Below are 18,657 nucleotides of genomic sequence, written 5' to 3' on the forward strand. Positions count from 1 at the left end.
TCTCTTAAAAGGTGCCAGTGGAAAAAATAAAGCGCTTATACGTACATGGGAATATACACTGATCAGCCACAACATTAAAACCATATGCCTAATGTTGTGTAGGTCCCCTTTGTGCTGCCAAAACAGCTCTGCTGCATTGAAGCAAACCCATCTGGCACCAAGACATTAGTAGCTGATCATATTAGATCAGGTTCAGAATCCTGTAAGTTGCAAGGTGGGGCCTCCATGAATCAGTTTTGTTATACCAGCACATTCCACAGATGCTTAATCAGACTGAGATCTGGGGAACTGAAAGCCAAGGCAACACCTTTACCTATTTATCATATTCCTCAAAGAATCCCTGAACAAATGTTGCAGTGTGGCAGGCTGCATTAATCTGCTGAAGGACTACCATCAGGGAACAACATTGCCATGAAGGGATGTACATGGTCTCCAACAATGTGTAATATCGTTGTCAAAGTAACATCCACATGAAGGTTTCCTAGCAGAACATTTTCCAGTGCATAATGCTGCCTCCGCTGCTTTGCCTTTTTCCCATTTTGCATCGTGCTGCCATTTCTTCCTCCGGAAAATGATGCACATATGCTGGGCCATCCACCTGCGCTAAAAGAAATTGTGATTTATCAGGACAGGCAACCTTCTATCATTCCTCCATGGTTCAGTTCTGACGCTCACATCCCCATGGAAGGCACTTTCAGCAGTGCACAGAGGTCATCGTGGGCACTCTGACCAGTCTGCAGCTACCCATACGCAGCTGCAATGCACTGTGGGTTCCGACATCTTTCTATCATGTCCAGCATTACATTTTTCAGCAATTTTGAGCTTCAGTTGGTCTTCGGACAAGACGGGCCAGTCTTTGCTCTTCACATGCATCAATGAACCTTGGGCGCCCATGATCTTGACTCCGGTTCACTAGTTATTCCTTGCACTATTCTAACCACTGCATAGCGGGAAGACCCCCACCAGACTTGCCGGTTTTGAATGCTCTGGCCCAATCGTCTAGCCATCACTATTTGGCTCTTGTCAAAGCCACTCAGATCTTTTTGCTTGCCCACCTTTCCTGCTTGCAACACATGCAATTCAAGAACTGACTGTTCACTTGCTACCTTATATATCCCACCCCTTGACATGTGCCATAAGCATTATAATTCACTTCACCTATCACTGGATACATTTTTTTGGCTGATTTGTGTATTCTACATGTCAACAATCATGCATGTGGCATTATTATCACAGGGATCCAGACTCCTTTTCCAAGCCTGAACCCGTTTTATGTAAAACTTTAGATTGCAGCTCTAAGTCTACCCTCAGTGGCTGTCTACCAGACAGTCACTAGAAGGCTTCTGGCATCGAAACAGACCTTTGGTCCGTTATCTGAAACTGGACGTCCTCACGCTCTGCATGAGGACCTCCCGCGTCAGATTTTCCCCCCATTTAATAATGCTTTCCTATAGGGAAATCCAAATGCGGGTGTGGCCATTGCCGTGCATGCGCATTAGGTCTTCCCAGCTGACCTCAGGAGTGTGGGCGGAGCCTGACCAAGCACCAGGTCCTACTCTAGCAACCTAATGCCTGCTCTTATAAGATTAATTTGCATCCCCCCCTTGTTACAGGTGCCTTATTTAAGGGCCCTGTACAGTGGTGTATTGCGATTTTGTGCTGCCTTAGACACCAGATATACACACACTGACAGACACACTCACTGATAAACACATATACACTCTGACAAACACACATGCACACTCACTGACAAAAACATAAAAAACTCACTAACAGACACACACACTAACACTCACAATTGGAAAAAAAATGTGGAAAGTTTAATCCACCAAGCTTCCACACCTCTTAGTGATGTCAGGGCCGAAGTGACGTCATATTCTGGCTCCGACATCACTGTGGGGCACGCGAGGGAGCTGAGCAGCAAGAGCTCTGGGGTCCCTCGCCACCCGCCTCCATTATTAGCAGATGCCAGCCCCACTTCATTGGGCTCTCAGGACAAGAGGCTGACAAGGCATCATCTGGGGCGTTTGGGATGCAGCGTTTTTTGCCACTCTTTTGAAAGTGCAGCCTCGCGCTAAATACAGCGCTGGCCCTATATAACCTTGGCCAGCAGAGAGATCCAGGAGGAAGCATTTCCCAAGAAAGTGGATTCATCTCATAAGAGCAGGCATTAGGTTGGTAGAGTAGGTACTGCCAAGAATGGGGTGCATTGGTGTTGTGGCAGGCTTATGCAATGTAGGATCATATACTGTAACTAAACCCCCATTATTTTTTGCCTTGGTGAGGTGTTTTTAGATAAAATTGTTGTGTAGTGAATAAGCCAGTGTGCTCGATCTTGTATGTTGTATGAATTGGCATCTTGGTTTCATATATATAATGTATATACACACCACTCATTGGTCATAATTGCAGAGTCTATTGGCAAAAAAATATTATAAGTATATATCAAATGTGCAACATATAAAGGTATTTTAATTGTCTGATTCAGGGCAAAAAAAAATCTACCTTGTGTAAAATAGAAACCACAGCCAAAAGTTGGTCTATCCTCCCTTTGCTTTATTTTTATCGTTCTATAAGCCAACACTCAGTGCTACGTTTCCTGAATGCTGCATAATGAAGATGATTCTTGAGACTAATTACTCCTTAAAATGATCAGTTGATCTCTCTCATCGAAACCAATACATTTTTAATTGTTCATTTTAGTCAAGCATCATTTGAACAGAAGTTAATTTGCAATTTCATTAGCGTACAAAAAAAAGCCTGGGGTCTATTCCTAGGAAAAAGAAAAAGTCTTTGGCAAAAAATCATTACGGATGTTAATCCTGTAATTAATTCTATGTATCAAGTAAGAATTAATGTGGCCTACAATTGTATCATAAGTCATTGTGCCAAGATGTGCGTTTTGTCATACCTTCCCCTTCAAAGAAAAAGAAAAAAAAATATTTAACAAGCTCAATGGCAAAATATCCAGGCAGCTAATGAAAAGCTTTGAAACAACATTCACAGCCCATTTACTTTGATGACATTTCAAGGTTTTGTTTCCTCATTTAAAGTGTATGCAAAGGGAAATATAAGTATTGCTTAACAGCCTTAAACAAATCAAAGCCCAACATGTGTTATTATTATTATTATATTTATATAGCGCCAACAAATTCTGTAGCGCTTTACAATGGGTGGACGAACAGACATGTAGTTTTAACACGACAACTTTGACGCACAGAAACAGAGGGTTTGAGGGCCCTGCTCAATGAGCTTACATGCTAGAGGGAGTGGGGTAAAGTGACACAAAAGGTAAGGATAGTATTAGGGAAGTAGATTGGTAGAATAGTATTCAATGAAGACTTAGTGTGTGTTTCCAACACATCCCCAGAAAGTAGGTAGACTGTTTTTTAGAATGCAAAAATAAATACGTAAATACAGGTTTTTATTCATTAATAGTGAGTTATGGTGAATTGACAAAATTTCTAATTTTAGGACAATTAGTTTGAGGGCACTTTAGACAATACCAATGTTTTGTGGAAAATATATATACATTTTGTTTTCTGTATATAATGTATTGAAAAAAATAAATAAAATCGAGCCAACAGTGTTGCTTTAAGCTGCACTGTCACTTATAAGGCATTGTATTTTTGGAATATTTTACCACTTCCATGCTATCATCTTGAGGGACAGAAATAGATATTTTCTGTATTAAGTGTCCCACTCCTCTTTATATATCGGTAGCTTTATCTTGTTTAACTGGTCTGGCCCCAAAGCGGCACTCACTATCAATATTCTCGTATCCGCAAAAATAGCTATTGCATACTGCTGGAAGTCTCTGAATCCCCCTTTACTCCAGGAAGTTGTTAAATGAGTCAACACAACCAAACAATATGAAAAACAGACTCAAGCTGTACACAAAACCTCCTACAGGGTGCACCAGGGTCCCCCCTTCCTACCTATACTCTGATTCCTGCTGCTCAATATAGTGTAGTATGTAGGGAGTCATAGGTGTGGATAATATTGTGCATTATTATACACTAACATTTAATGTAGCCTGACGATGGCTCCAAACAAATAGCGTAAAGTAGTACAATCCCCACTCTTGGGTGTGTGCTGCAGTCATGGTCCTCACTGTGGCGGTATATGGATAAAAAGTATAGGATATATAAAAGGATAAAATATAGTGTACACTGTACAATGAAAGGTAAATGTACTCACAAGCAATTTTTGCTCAGTTCTCAAAGGTGGAATGTTCCCAAACGAGGAATGTGCCTCTACTCTTCTCTTCACTTATATATCCGTGTTTTATTTTATTTATATGTTGACCTGAGCCTGTTTTACTAATGCTGTATCTACATCTGCAACTATTTTAAAAACTAAATAAAAATAAATATGGAAAAAAAAAGAACATGACTTTCTATGAAAGACAAAACCATCAGAACTCCTATAGATAAACTAGAACACATGCAGTGAGATGCTACAGACCTGTGTTGAACATTGGAAAAACTGTTCTCTCCAGTCATCAGTCACAGTGAATAGAATTGGAATGGCAGCTTGAAGGTTTCTGGATATCCCTGCTTCAATATACTTTTTATTTTATTTTATTTTTTTAATTCTTTATTTTTGAGTGCAGATTGAGAGTAACATACGTGCGTGAGGTACCCCAACGGCAGTCCTCAAGCAAATTTGCAACACATATATCATTGGGGTAGTTCGGAATACATGCACAATTTTAAATTTGGTTGATAGTGTTAAAACAAGATTAATACAGGTTAGGTAACGATGTCTCAGTGTATAGATTTGCTTAAAATGGCAGGTCAAACAATTATACTGGGTTTGCAGAGCGAGCTGGGTAGAACAGCAGGAGCTGCTGGCTAGTAACGTTGGTATGGTAGAGCAGATTGAGTACAACTGCCTACCCATCATACCATAACAGGAGCTAGAGCTGATGCACTGGGAGCTAGTTGTAGTGCTGAGTAGGGGCGCTACTCCCCCGAGTATTACTAAGTTGGCAATAGTGGTATGAATACAAAGTGGCTCAAGGGTAGGAGAGACTAGGTAGTGGGTTATGCTTGAACCTAGAGAAATAACTTTAAACATTACATTCACATGTATCTTTAGTGGTGGAGCCTCAGTTAGCTAGCTAGAGCCTGCAGTAATGCATTATATTAAAGAGGTATCCACATTTGCCTGGGTTTGAATTGTAGCGTTCGTCTGAAGTGTGAGGTGGCAAATATGGGCCGGGGATTGCATATGATTAGGCAATAAAAAAATGCTATACAACACTATGAGGCCGAGCTGGCTGGCATAAAGATGATCCTTTTCCCCGGTGTCGCGGCGTGGTGTGCCGTGGCCAGTCTCCCGGTCGTGGGCCCAGGTATGCAGTGCGCTCTTGATTCTTCAACCAATGCCCCGTTGGGGCTGTACTAGGCCCTGCCATGGATTCCCATGCAGTCGCATTGCAATGCGGTGGGTCTGCGGATGTGGTAGATGTCGTTTGGGTGAGTCATTAGGCTGGGGTAGAGTTGCCCTTACAGTAAAGGTTGCCTGAGGCTTGCTAGTGCCTTGTTTCGTCAGTGTTTGCAGTTTCGCCGCCCTGTACGGGTGAGATGTCTGCTTGTCTCTCCACCACCTTCTCGTGGTTTTGGGCCTTCCCAGAGTTGCCGTTTGTCGCTGTGGGTCGGGCGGTGGGTGGCTTGGTGGGCGTCTTGAGGCGGATGTATGCAGTGCTCCCTGTCGCAATCTATGCTCCAGCTTGAGCCAGCAGTCTGTAAATATTTGTTCCAAGCTGGACAAAGGGGCTTGTTGTACCTCATGTCTGCTCGCCGACCGCGTGGTCGCCGCCATCATCGGTGAGCCTCGCGGCCCTCCGATAGGTGTCTCATTTGTTTCTGCCATAACTGGGATGACTCCCAGTGGTGGACCGGGATCACCTCCTCCAGTCCAGGGTGGGTGGGGTTGCGGGGTACCCGTTTGTAGCAATCAGCTCCAGGGCCGCTCCAGGCTGAGAGCTCGGCCGCCACTCACATCCAGTGCGCACCCGGCCGCATGCCCTCGCGGGTATAGCCTGCCGTCTGTCGTCCATTCACGGGCCGCATTACCGGTTTACCGTGTGGACTGAGAGCCAGTGCATCGCTTGGGGTCAGTTTGTGCCGTTTCTTGTGGTTCTGAAGTGCATTTTTAGCTGTCGTAGCAAAGATCAGGAGGGAGCTTCAGTTAAGCACGTCTTCACTCCATGACAGTCAGGCCCCGCCCCCTTCAATATACTTTTTTAATTTTCGACTAATCCATGAGCAGAACATAAATAAAGAAAAAATGAAAGCAAGCTGAACGTAATTGGCAAAAATACATTGCGCATTTTAATTATATTTTCACTAATTATGCTTTGTTTTATTCTCAGTTTTCTTTACCATTTAGAAATATGGTATTTTGCTTTTTATTGTAATTTCAGGCCTTTTAGTATGAAAGTCGGGGACGAAGTGAAACAAGCCTATAAATTGGAAAGAAAAAGTAAGAAACTGTCAGTTTGGGAATATATACGTATATATATATTTTTACGGAAAATTAACTACATATTTGGAAACATTATTTTCAGTTCTGCTTTCAAAGTACTTTCTATCAATAAGAGAGGATAAAAGAATAATCTAAGATGATGCTTTTTATGTCATGAATTCTTGTGATCCTTACATTTTCCGCACTGAAAATAGCTATGTTGTGCCATTGATTAATAAACTCTTATTTCTAAAGAGCAGCAAACCGTGACAGCCGTGGGCAGCCATGACACCTCCAAATTGTGAAGATGTTGCCTGTGGAGGCTTTTGTTGTAGTCCATGGATTATTCTGTAATGTTTCCTTAAAGGGACACTCAAGGCACCCAGACCACTTCTGCCCATTGGAGTGGTCTGGGCGCCAACTCCCACTACCCTTAACCCTGCAAGTGTAATTATTGCAGTTTTTCTATAAACTGCAATAATTACCTTGCAGGGTTAACTCCACCTCTACTACTAGACAGCCACTAGAGGTCACTTCCTGCTCTATAGCACAGGAAACCTTTGCTAGAGCGTCGCTGGACGTCCTCACGCTGTGTGAGGACCTCCAACGTCGCTCAAATCCCCATAGGAAAGCATTGAAATGATTTTTCAATGCTTTCCTATGGGGAGCGCTAATGCGCATGCGCGGCATTGCCGCGCATGCGCATTAGGTCTCCTCGGCCGGTGGGCGGGATCAGTCTCGCCCACCGGCCGACGCAATGGAGAGGAGGAGCGTCGCGGAGGAGGAGACAGCGGCAAGGGACATCGCCGCTGCCTCAGGTAAGTGACTGAAGGGGTTTTCCTTCCCCAATTACCTGGGGATTGGTGGGTGGGAAGGAGAGGGACCCTCCAGTGCCAGGAAAACGGATCGTTTTCCTGGCACTGGAGATTCCCTTTAACACATTATGGGTGGATGAAATATGCATTTCAAAAGGGCAATTTTGAAGTTAAATATCAGTTTTATTCTTTACCTCTTAAGTTATTATTATTATTATTATTATTATTAAACTATTTAGACTTATTCGCATAGAACATAGAGAGTAAATCAACAGAGTAGAATGTATGTACGCTAAAATTTAAAAAATAAAATATAGATGATAAAAGTATCCCTACAAGTTTAACCGACAACTTCTATATCAGTGAGTTGTTTTATGAATTCTCAGTTCAGAATGTTAATGAAATAACTGTCTGCCTTAACATCTAAAACGAGTTACCTGTTAATACATGTCATTTAGAAGGCAATAGAAATTATTCCTCTAGTTCACTTCTAGATTTAAATAGTTATAATAAGTATTTTTTCCAGTAAGGCCAGTAAATTCAAAGATTTGGAAACAGTTTATCTCCTGTTTTATAATGTTTCTGCATTTGAATATAACAAAACAGCTGTCAATTCAAAATACTTGTAAGTGTCACTGCCACATACTTTGCAAAGATCCTGCTAAGGTAGCATGTAAGTATGGGCACTTCACATCACATAACAAAGGTCATATTTAGATAAGACCTAACTAATAACCCTTTAATACCAATGATATCATTGAGAGTGAAATCGGATATCTGATATAAAATGTCAATCGCATCTCTTGTTCATGGTCATATATGATTAAAGGAACACTTTAGGCTCCATTTAATTGAAGTGACGTGTAATCATTTCTTCCAGGCTCAAAGGCCATGTGGGGGGGGGGGGGGGGGAGGGCAGCATGCTGGCAGTTTCGCACATAGGGTAGAATTTACCCTCTTTGCTGCGTGTGACAGAGCTCCTGTACTCCAACCGAGTACCTCCACCCAGTCCTCTTCCTAGCCGCCTGCAGGGCTATAGAGATCCTGCACCCAGCAAACAGGTCCAAAGACTGGGATCCCTACAAATCCACACAGGAAAAAAGTTCCAAAGAAACTAACATACAAAACTTTATTTTACTTGGGACTAGCCCATGTTATCATTACATTAACATTGCTGTGACAACGCAATAAAAATACAAACAGTCAAATCATAGCAGCCAACATACAGCAGCTTAGTATAACAAAATGACATATTTATAAAGGCATGTGGAATCCAATAATTAACAGAAAATATCTCTCCTGCCTGCAGAATTAGCAATATGCAAATCTACCCGAATATGCAAATTAACAAACCTTGCTATTCAGGTAGTGCATATTGCTGTTGCTACCAACAGAGGGCACTACACAGGCTCCATAGCCAAATCCACCTAGCTGGTAGCAATCCTCAGCAGTACAGGAGAGCAGGCAATACATTTAATAGTATACACACACAATAAAGAACGATTACATTACACACACCCTGCACCTATAATGGATACAGGGTGACTAAAACATAAGAAAAGTAACAAAACTTACATAAATAGTCTGTCTGAAGGTACAGGTGATGGGGACTACCGTCACACTGCCCCAAATCAAGTTTCCTTAAAACATCCTCCCCCCCACATATATGTGTGTGGGGTATGATTGAATAGTGAATGGAAATAGGTGGGCGGTTAGATGATAAGTGCTGGGAGAATGTGTGTGTGTAAGGGCTGCTTGTAGTGTTGTGTTTGTGGGGGGAAGCTGCTTATGCATTTTGCGGGTATGCAGCTGGTGGTGGTGTATGTTTGTGTAGATGCAGTTTGTAGGGTTGTGTGTGTGGGGTGAGGGGTGGCTGCTTGATGTGTTGCACTTGTGAGGGCAGGTTTAACAGAACCCCTGTACCCTGGCTGGTCCCGTTGAAAGTCTCTCCCAAGTAACACAATGCAAATAGTGAGTGTAGCTTTTTCTTACCCAAACATCAGTCTGGACTAACTGGACTGGATGAAGGGTAAAACAACAACTTTTATTGAAACAAGCATGGAGTCTCTATTGAACTTACAGTAAGCCCACCCAGGTGCCTCTGTATCTGTGAGAAAATTGTGTAAGCTCTTGCTTAAACTTAATATTTCCCAGATATACGAAACGCAATAGGAAATAATGACACAAAACACCAACAAAACATCCCCGAACCTCCACATATTGTATATCCCCGGATTGGTCTGATCCAGGCACCCATTCTGTGAATCCATAGATCTATGGGAAATTTCCCAAACACCATGTGTGTAAAGTTCTGACATGCCGATGGAGAAAGTTCTGCCCATAAATAGTTCCAGATGGTAGGCGCAGTACATCAATCTATTAAAGCGAATTCTAGAGGCTTGAGATAGGGGCGCTCCCTTTGGCTCACAGGTAGCGATTGTTCACCTTGATGAGTTGTATCTCCCCTCCAAAAAGCACTCTCCTGGTTCATTGGGAAGGGGGTGAAAACAGAGGGACAATGGGACCCGGCTGGGATGATGAACATGGCCTAGCCAGAGTTCCAGAGACAACATAGGTTGCTCCTGCTGGGGGTGCTAGGATACTCTGGCTCCTTGAAACAGCCAGCTGACAAGGTAGAGAGGAGCGCTTGCTGGAAACACATAGAGGGGAAGGAGAAGAGCAAGATAGAGTCTGTGCTAGAGGATTATAGTTAGTTTTGGTGAGGGTTCTTTATGGTAGGCTATCTGTAGTGTTTCTTGTCTCTAGAGATGCTGCTTCTGGGGTTGTGTAAATATGTTGGGATGCTGTTTGTGAGATTGTGGAGGCGCGCTGTGTTTCCTTGGTTGCGGGTGTGGAATGACTGCTGCTTGCAGGATTGCGTGTGGTGGAGGGGTAACTGTTGTGGGGTGTAGTAGGTATATAGATAGGGCTATGTTGTGCATGTGTGGGGGTTTGAAACTATACTAGGGGGATAGAGGTGGATATGGGATTTATTGGGGGATGGGGCTGTAGTGGCTGATAGGGTATGCAGTGGGGGATAGGGGCTGTATGGGGCTACGGTGGGGACATGATGGCTACAGTGGGTGATGGATAGAGGCAATATGTGGGGATAGTAGCTGAAGTGTGGAAAAGAGGCTGTGGTGGGGATGATAATAGCCCTGGGGTATAGCTACTATAGTGAGGTATAGTGGCTGTAGTAGGGTAAACGGTTGATAGTGGGGGTATAGGGGTGATAGTGGGGGATACAGGCTGAGGGGATGTATTGTGGAAAAATAAAACCATTTTTAATTGAAAAAAATAAATAAACTGACATGAGGCTTACCTTGGGCCAGTGTAGGGGGGAATACTGATCCCTGGTAATCTGGTAGGAGATGTAGCTGTCTGCACCCCATGTAGGTGCAGACAGCTCCTTCTGGCCAGCACCGAGAAATGTACCAGAGCATTACCGTGATAACCCGCTGCAATTTTCTGATGCAATAAGTCCCGGTAAAGGGAGATTGAGTAGAAACAAGAAGATTTCCCTGCTGGTTTGGCCCCACTGCAGGAGAATGACCCGGCCGGTGATGGAGATCTTTGATCTCGCTACCGGTCATGCCGGCCCTCTGCCTGCCACCTGTTTTTGCCAGGACAGGAGTCCAAACCACAGGATTGCCCCAGCAAAAATGGTACTGTTGCCAACTACGATCAACATTAATATGCATATTTCTTTATTTTTTTTTTTAAATCAGGAAAGAGTAAAACAGTGGCTTGCCAACCCTATTTAAAACACACAAAGCAAGAGAGAAAGCATTTTCTACACTATCGGATTGTTCTACCTGACTGTAGCTGGACACATTGTAGGCTGCAGGCCTGTCCTTTTTTTTGCTCTAAAATGTAAAATAAATTGTTTATGAATTGTGATGTCAAAATGTGGCATAGTGTTGAAAATGATAACGACCCGAGCATGTAATGATAAACTGCTGTGGGCATATCTCCTTTTCTAAAGGCAGAAAACGCTGTGAGCAGTGAAATAAATTCTTATATTTTCTGAAATGTACAATTGCAGCTTTTCCCCACAAACCACATATCTCTAGCCAAAGACATTTGTGAAACTTCACTCTAAACATGTTAAATTGCCTTGCAAATCAGCACATTTATTCATTTCAGCATTTTGGCTGATGTCACTTTCAGACTCCCTTTTCTGGGAAATATTTGAATTTGAGGCAGGATTCAAACACAGGAATGCAAAGCCGAAGCTCTTGCTGTCAGCCCACAAAACCACACACCTTGAGTTAAAATGTGGATAGACTTTTTCTACATCAGTTTGCTGGTACCATAAAAGGCATTAATCCAGAAAAGGGAATAATTCTCCAGATTTCTTTTACTTTCCACGTGGAGACGCACCAATATATTTTTTTTAATTTGACAATATTTATTTTGTTGTAAAAGATGCACCAATATTAATGTAATAATTATTAAAGTAACACTATAGTGTCAGGAACACAAGTGTGTATTTCTGACACTGTAGTGATAAAATAACAGATTAGGTGACTGCCACCCCTCTCTTTATTTTAAAAAGTGTTTAAACTCACATTTTTTTCTAGCGCTGTGCTAGTCTCGCCCTGCCCCACTCTGCATCCACACTTGATATCATGAAATTTGATGCTCTCAACCAATCTGATGTCTTCCAATAGAAAAGCATTGGGAGGCATTGCGCATGTTCCACAAAACATCACATTCTGCCAATCAGCATGTTGTCATAGAATCAAGCGTGCAGAGCGTCGAGATGAACACCGGTGCTGCACACTGTGCCGCACTGACCCGGAAGCACCTCTAGTGGCCGTCTGAGTGACTGAGCTGTTACTCTGTACATTAAGCTGTAGTTGTTTTGGTGACTTTAGTGTCCCGTTAATGTATGAAATAAGAACGTATAAATGCATTAAAAGGAACATAGAATATGATTAGAGCAATAGCCTTTAACATTTGTAGCACTATTTATTGATATTTTTCAATCAGCTTGTTAACTATATCACAGTGCTGCAGTTTTTTCAGGGCTTTAAAAACAGAAAAGGATGTGGAACTCTAAAAGGTGGCTATAGAGACAAATATTCATAGATTCAATCAAAACATATCCAAAGAGATTCGTTCTTCAACTGGTTTATTCACGATTTGCATGCACATTGATGATGTAAGAATGGCAATTCATCCAAAGAACAAACACAATTATTTCATTTTTCAGTTTTTAACTGCGCATTTACATTATTCAGAGCTCACCTTTTTTTTTTTTTTTTTTTTTTTTTAAATGTTTGTCCTTAAAAGTGATTGCTATCCTCTTCTCTAAATCCTATATCCACACTCGGGGTGCCAGAGGTATAACCAGTGCCGGCCTTAGGGCTTTAGGCGCCCTGTGCGAAAAATCTTCACTGCGCCCCTTCCTGGTCATAAAAAGTTTTTAGAATAGTGCAAATTTGCAACTTTTCCAGGGAAAGCACTGGATTGGCTAAAGTTGGCAAAGAGGTGGGGCCAAACACAGTTTTGGCCAATCTGTACCTCCTCATAGAGATGCATTGACTCAATGCATCTCTATTAGAAAATGTCAGCGTCTCCATGCAGAGCATGGAGACACTAAACGGCAGTGCTGCCTACTGTGCAGCACTGCCCCAGGAAGCACCTCCAGTGGCCACTTGGAGGTGTCCCTAGGGGGCAATGTAAATGGCAGTGTTTGCATGAAAATGCCTGAAGTAAATGATTATACTCACCAGAACAACTACATTAAAGCTGTAGTTGTTCTGCTGACTATAGTGTCCCATTAAAGGAACTGGCCGTTTATTGTTTCTAACAATTTAGTAGATGTACCCCCAAAGGAAAACATGTGCATGCAATTCTTTGTGCATGTTTTCTTTGTGGATGTGTGAAATCTGTTTGCAATAGCTGCAGATCTAGATTGATTTACCCTGCTTTGGGGCACTTCCCAAAGCAGGGCAATGTAGGTGCTGGTGCTAGTTTGTAAGTTCTTGTTCAAAACACCTTAGACTTGCAATATGTAGTTCTTTTGTAAAAGCAGACATGTGCATTGAGCATCTGCCGATTAAAAAAAATAAAAAATACACACACACTACATTAACCTGGACATTCACTGACAGTATGCACACTCTCTGATACACATTGACTTGAGTCCTTCACATACAAGAATATTGCACAAACTACCCCATATTAGGCTTCTCCCTCTTCCATAAACTTCACCTCTCTCCCTCTACCAAACCTCTTTTTTTTTTCTCTCCCACACTCCTTGAAAGGTTTATCCTTCTAACCCCACTTGTCCATTTTTCTATCTTACTCCACCTCCTGTCCCTTTGGTCTTACCATGCTGTGCCTGCTGTCTGTCCCTGCCTTCACAGCAGACTTCTCCCTGCTTCCCACACTGCTTGTTCTGTGTGAGGAGGGGGCGGGGCTAAGGTGTCACACTGAGTACAGGGAGTGGAAGTGCTGCTCGGTCAGCATTGAATGAGTGAGTGTGGGTCCCTGCTGCCTGCCTGCTTACCATGCAGTAAGTACTGCTTAGTTAAATTCTGTGGGCTGGCTGGGGAGATCTGATCTCCCCAGCCAGCCCATGAAAGCTGCAGACATTGAATTGTGTCGGCTGCCAGGGCGCCCCTGTTGCCATGTCGCCCTGTGCGACCGCACAGCTCGCACACCCCTAAGGCCGGCCCTGGGTATAACTAGCCCCCGGCAGAAAGGGAGTGTCACGAGCATGGGCTATTGGCCCAGCCGAGACAGTGGGGAGAGTGTGGAAGTGCAAGGGTTAATGACACCAGACCCCTGGTTACCTGTTGCTAGTCCCAGCAACCACTAAATTAACCCCTGCAATCCCTTCTACACGAACACCCTAGTACACACTTTACTGCCACCACCAAGACTTTATATCCGAGCACCTTAGGTTACCCCACACACAGTAGAATTACCATATCACAACCTTACTTTACTGCTCAGACATATATAATTAACCCTTTTGGTAACGTGTTTATCTGAGCTTTCCTGAGTGAGCTCATAGAGAACAAAGACACAAGCTGATAAGTAAACATTTACAGAAATAAATGACATACAGAAACACAAATAAATTGCAAAACAGTCCGTAAAATAGAATAGGAGAAAACACAAGAGATCCTTACATATATTTACCCTTTATATATAATTATTGTGGGAGATTCAGATGTTACAGGTCTCCTAGTAGTTGTTGAAAAAATAAATCTCTGACTAGATAGTCCAACATCCTCAATATATACCTTAACCCCTTAAGGACACGACATGTGTGACATGTCATGATTCCCTGTTATTCCAGAAGTTTGGTCCTTAAGGGGTTAAACTAGTTGTTTCTAAATGGGCAGACCCCCTGGGTGGATCAGAGGGGTTTGGCCTGGCAGTTTATTGCACACTCCATATTTTCTTTAATTATGTTGTCCTTTGAAGACCCCAAAGTCAGAGCATACGCACCAATACCTTTTACGATGCCCTATGTCCAGCTCTGGTGATGGTCATCTTAGTAGTTTTATGGCTTAGGCCTGGTGTGATTTCAAAGCCAAAGATCATATATATATATATATATATATATATATTAATATCAAAATACTTTTAGAATTAAATTGCATATATATATATATTTTTATTATTTAATTAATTAATTTATTTATTTAATGTATTTATTATTTTAATTGTATTAAATTATTATATATATATATATATATATATATACATAATATATTAAATTACTGTATGTATATATTATATATATGTATATATATATATATGTATATATATATATATGTGTGTGTGTGTAACTCCATTATAAGTGTATTTTGATATTGATATATATAGCTATCAATATAAAAATGCACTTATTATGGGTTATATATATTTGTCTTGGGGGAAAAAAAAAGCCGTACAAAGAGATAACGAGCGTGCAAAGAGTAGCATAGTATAGGAAGAGAAAAAGTTGGTTGTGGTGTGCCGGAACCGACGATGCAGTAGGCCTGTAAATAAAAGAGAGTCCATCCTTGAGGTGTAATGCAAGGTATAGATAGAGGGTGTGGAGGGTGGGGACATGCAAATCGCTAAAGCACGAACTAGACAGTGGAAGGTAAGTAGTGGGTTCAAATAGGGAAGCATGCCCCCATATCCTTTCTAATATTAGCCGGGACCATATGTGCCAGATCGACATCCTGTGGTGTATCTATGCTGGACAACAAATTACACAGTGGAGCCACAGTAGGAACTGCCTGAAAGGGAGCAGGAAGTCTGGTGACTTAGCCAGAGTGGCAGTTTCCAATTTCTCCAACCTCTGATTGATCTGCCCCATCGATGTCATGAGTGAAGACAACATAGAGTGAACATCGGAGGAGTTATAACCACTCAGGCCCTATTCTGCATCAGCGTTATCCGTGCAGGTATGCAGTAACTTGAGGAGTTCAACTTTCCTAGCGGCTGTAGGAACGGAATTTGTCGCCTCCTAAGTTCTGCAGCGATGCGAGGAATAGTCCAGGATCTGATGGTGGTAGGGCTAGCCGTATCTCCTCTGTGTGAAGGAGTACCAGACCTAGCCAGAGTGCTTGACAGGAGTAATTCTTCTTCTGCTACTTGAGACATGCTAGATAATTTGAAGCGATAATTCGAGTATATAGGTCCAAGTGAACTGGCTTACTAGCTAGTTCCGAAGTGGCGAAATAACTAAGCTAGATGGGTGACAGGTAAGGCCCTGCTAGATGCCAAGCGGCTTGAGAGGCTCTATCTATGCGTTGGCGCAAGGGGATAATGTGGCCATTGAACCAAGTACTAGGTCAAAGGGGTCAAATACTTATTTCACTCATTGACATGCAAATCAAGTTATAACTTTCTTGACATGCATTTTGTCTGGATTTATTTATTTTTTGTTATTCTGTCTCTCACTGTTAAAATACACCTACCATTAAAATGATAGACTGATCATTTCTTTGTCAGTGGACAAATGTTCAAAATCAGCAGGGGATCACATACTTTTTCCCCTCAATGTTCTTCTTGAGATTTTTCATCTACAACGTTGATTTCAATTGATGGGCAAAGCATCAAATGTTATCCATTTTTTCATGTCAAAAGATGTGTTACATTTTAAATTAATAATATATTGAATGTATCTCCATTTTCCAGTAGGTATCTTGTGCCAATGATGTTTTTGTTTACAAACAGGGTTATTTACCAAACTAAGAATTCAAAGTGAATTTCAAATTGAAGGTCAAAACTGCTAAAATGAAAGCATAGCTGATTTAGATATTTTGTTTCCTGTACAGCTATTTTGCATTTAAAGGGACACTATGGTCACCAAACCAACTGTAGCTTAATGAAGCAATTTTGGTTTGTAGATCATGCCGCTGAAGTGTCACTGCTCAATTCACTGCCATTTAGGAGTTAACCCCTTAAGGACGCAGCTTCAAAAACTGGACTTACCCTTAAGGACACAAGCCAGGTCACAAAATAAAAGGACTAAAATAAATTGTAAGTTTAGTAGACATCACAGAAAACAAAATTGCCACACAAAAGTATATATTTATATAAAGTAGACATCACAGGCTATTTACCTAAGGTTATTTTGACACTTTTTACGTAGCCAATCTCTGCTAAATATTGGAGTAAAATTGTGTTTTTTCTCTATTTTGGCATATACACATATAACAAGGTTTTTGTAATGTGTATTTTGTAAAGCTGGTGTGTGCTATTCCTGCACAGAACCCCATATTGTGTTTAGCTACATCTGCTAATTATAACGATAACCCCATTGTATGCCTTTGGCACTATTCTGTAAAGCTACAATGCCATATAAGAGACAAAACTATTTCAGTTTCTATAGTTAGAATTTTCATAGATGGATATGATGGGCCTATGTCTCATTTTGGGGTATTATATTTGTTTGACTTTTCAAATAACCCCACAAAGGGCTTCCATTTGATAAAGCAGACACCCCAGGGTATCTTATATGGTGTATATTGTGCCTTAACTTGTCACAATTTTTTCACCAATTTATGTGAAGTTACAGTGCTGTAAAAGAGATGTGACAAGTTCAGGTTTTTAAGTGTGAAATTTTATGGAGGATTTTGAGCACTTGAGCAGGCTACATATTCCAGCTACACCATAAAGGCATACCATTTCTTAAAGAAGACATCCCAGGGTATTTCAAAAGGCATATTTTGAACCTTAGCGTGGGATCATTTTTCAGCTAGCTTGTACCAAGTGTAGTGGTAATAAACATTTTTTCTGCCTTTTTGATTCACAAAGTGAGTTTGCACAGTATATTTTGCAAACCTTATGTGTGCTACAACTGTATAATACTTCATATGTTGCTCAGCTATGTAGTCTGAGTACAACAATAGCCCCGTATGTACCTTTTCCAGGTATATGTGGACATCGGAGGGGCACATATGGGACACAGCCATTCAGTTTTTTTCTAACTTTGAAATTTTAGGCTGTGTCCATGTTCCATTTTGAGGTTAACTTTATTAAATGGCGAAAAATTTCCATCATTCATGCTTAACGGTAGGTCTGCCTTGATGGAAAATTTCCGTCAAATTTCGTAAAGGGGTTAAATAACTTTTGTTTATGCAGCCCTAACCACACCTCCTCTGGCTGTGACTGACACAGTCTGCATGAAAACAAAATGGTTTAATTTTCAATCAGATGTAACATACTTTAAACATTTTTTTTTAATCTCCTGCTTTGTAAATTGAACTTTAATTACATGCAGGAGACTACTGCAGGGTCTAGCAAGCTATTAACAGAGCAGGAGATAAGGCATTCAAAATGAAACATAATTTGCAATGAAGGAAGTGTAAACATTAGATTACTTTTTACAGGATGTGTTTATTAATGCTGTGTAATTTACATGCAGGGAGGTGTGACTAGGGTGGCATAAACAAAGGGATTTAACTCATAAATGACAAAGAATTGAGCAGTGAGACTACAGGAGCATAATTTGTACAGCAAAACTACTTCATTAAACTAAATTTGAAATTTACTTTAAATTCTTCCTGTTGTGAATAACCCTGTTAGCATAATTCGGGTATCATACATTTTATTTGTGTGTTGTAATTACAGTAGATACGGTTATCGCTATATAAGTACAGCGCTCTTGTTGGTTAAAAAGAATTATAATCTATGTAAAATGTAAAGATAACATTAGTGATGCATTGTTTATAGCTAATAGAAATGACACGTTTTTATGATGCTTGCTTGTAAACTTGCTCTCTCAGTGCTTGAAGTCAATTGAAAAGAAGACAATATAGGCATATTAATAAATAATACATTTCTGTATTTTGATAGGTATATAGCTACAATATACGTTTCACAAAACAGTCACTGCATTTAATAC

This window comes from Pelobates fuscus, chromosome 2 (assembly GCF_036172605.1).
Source record: "Pelobates fuscus isolate aPelFus1 chromosome 2, aPelFus1.pri, whole genome shotgun sequence".
In the NCBI taxonomy this organism is placed as follows: domain Eukaryota; kingdom Metazoa; phylum Chordata; class Amphibia; order Anura; family Pelobatidae; genus Pelobates; species Pelobates fuscus.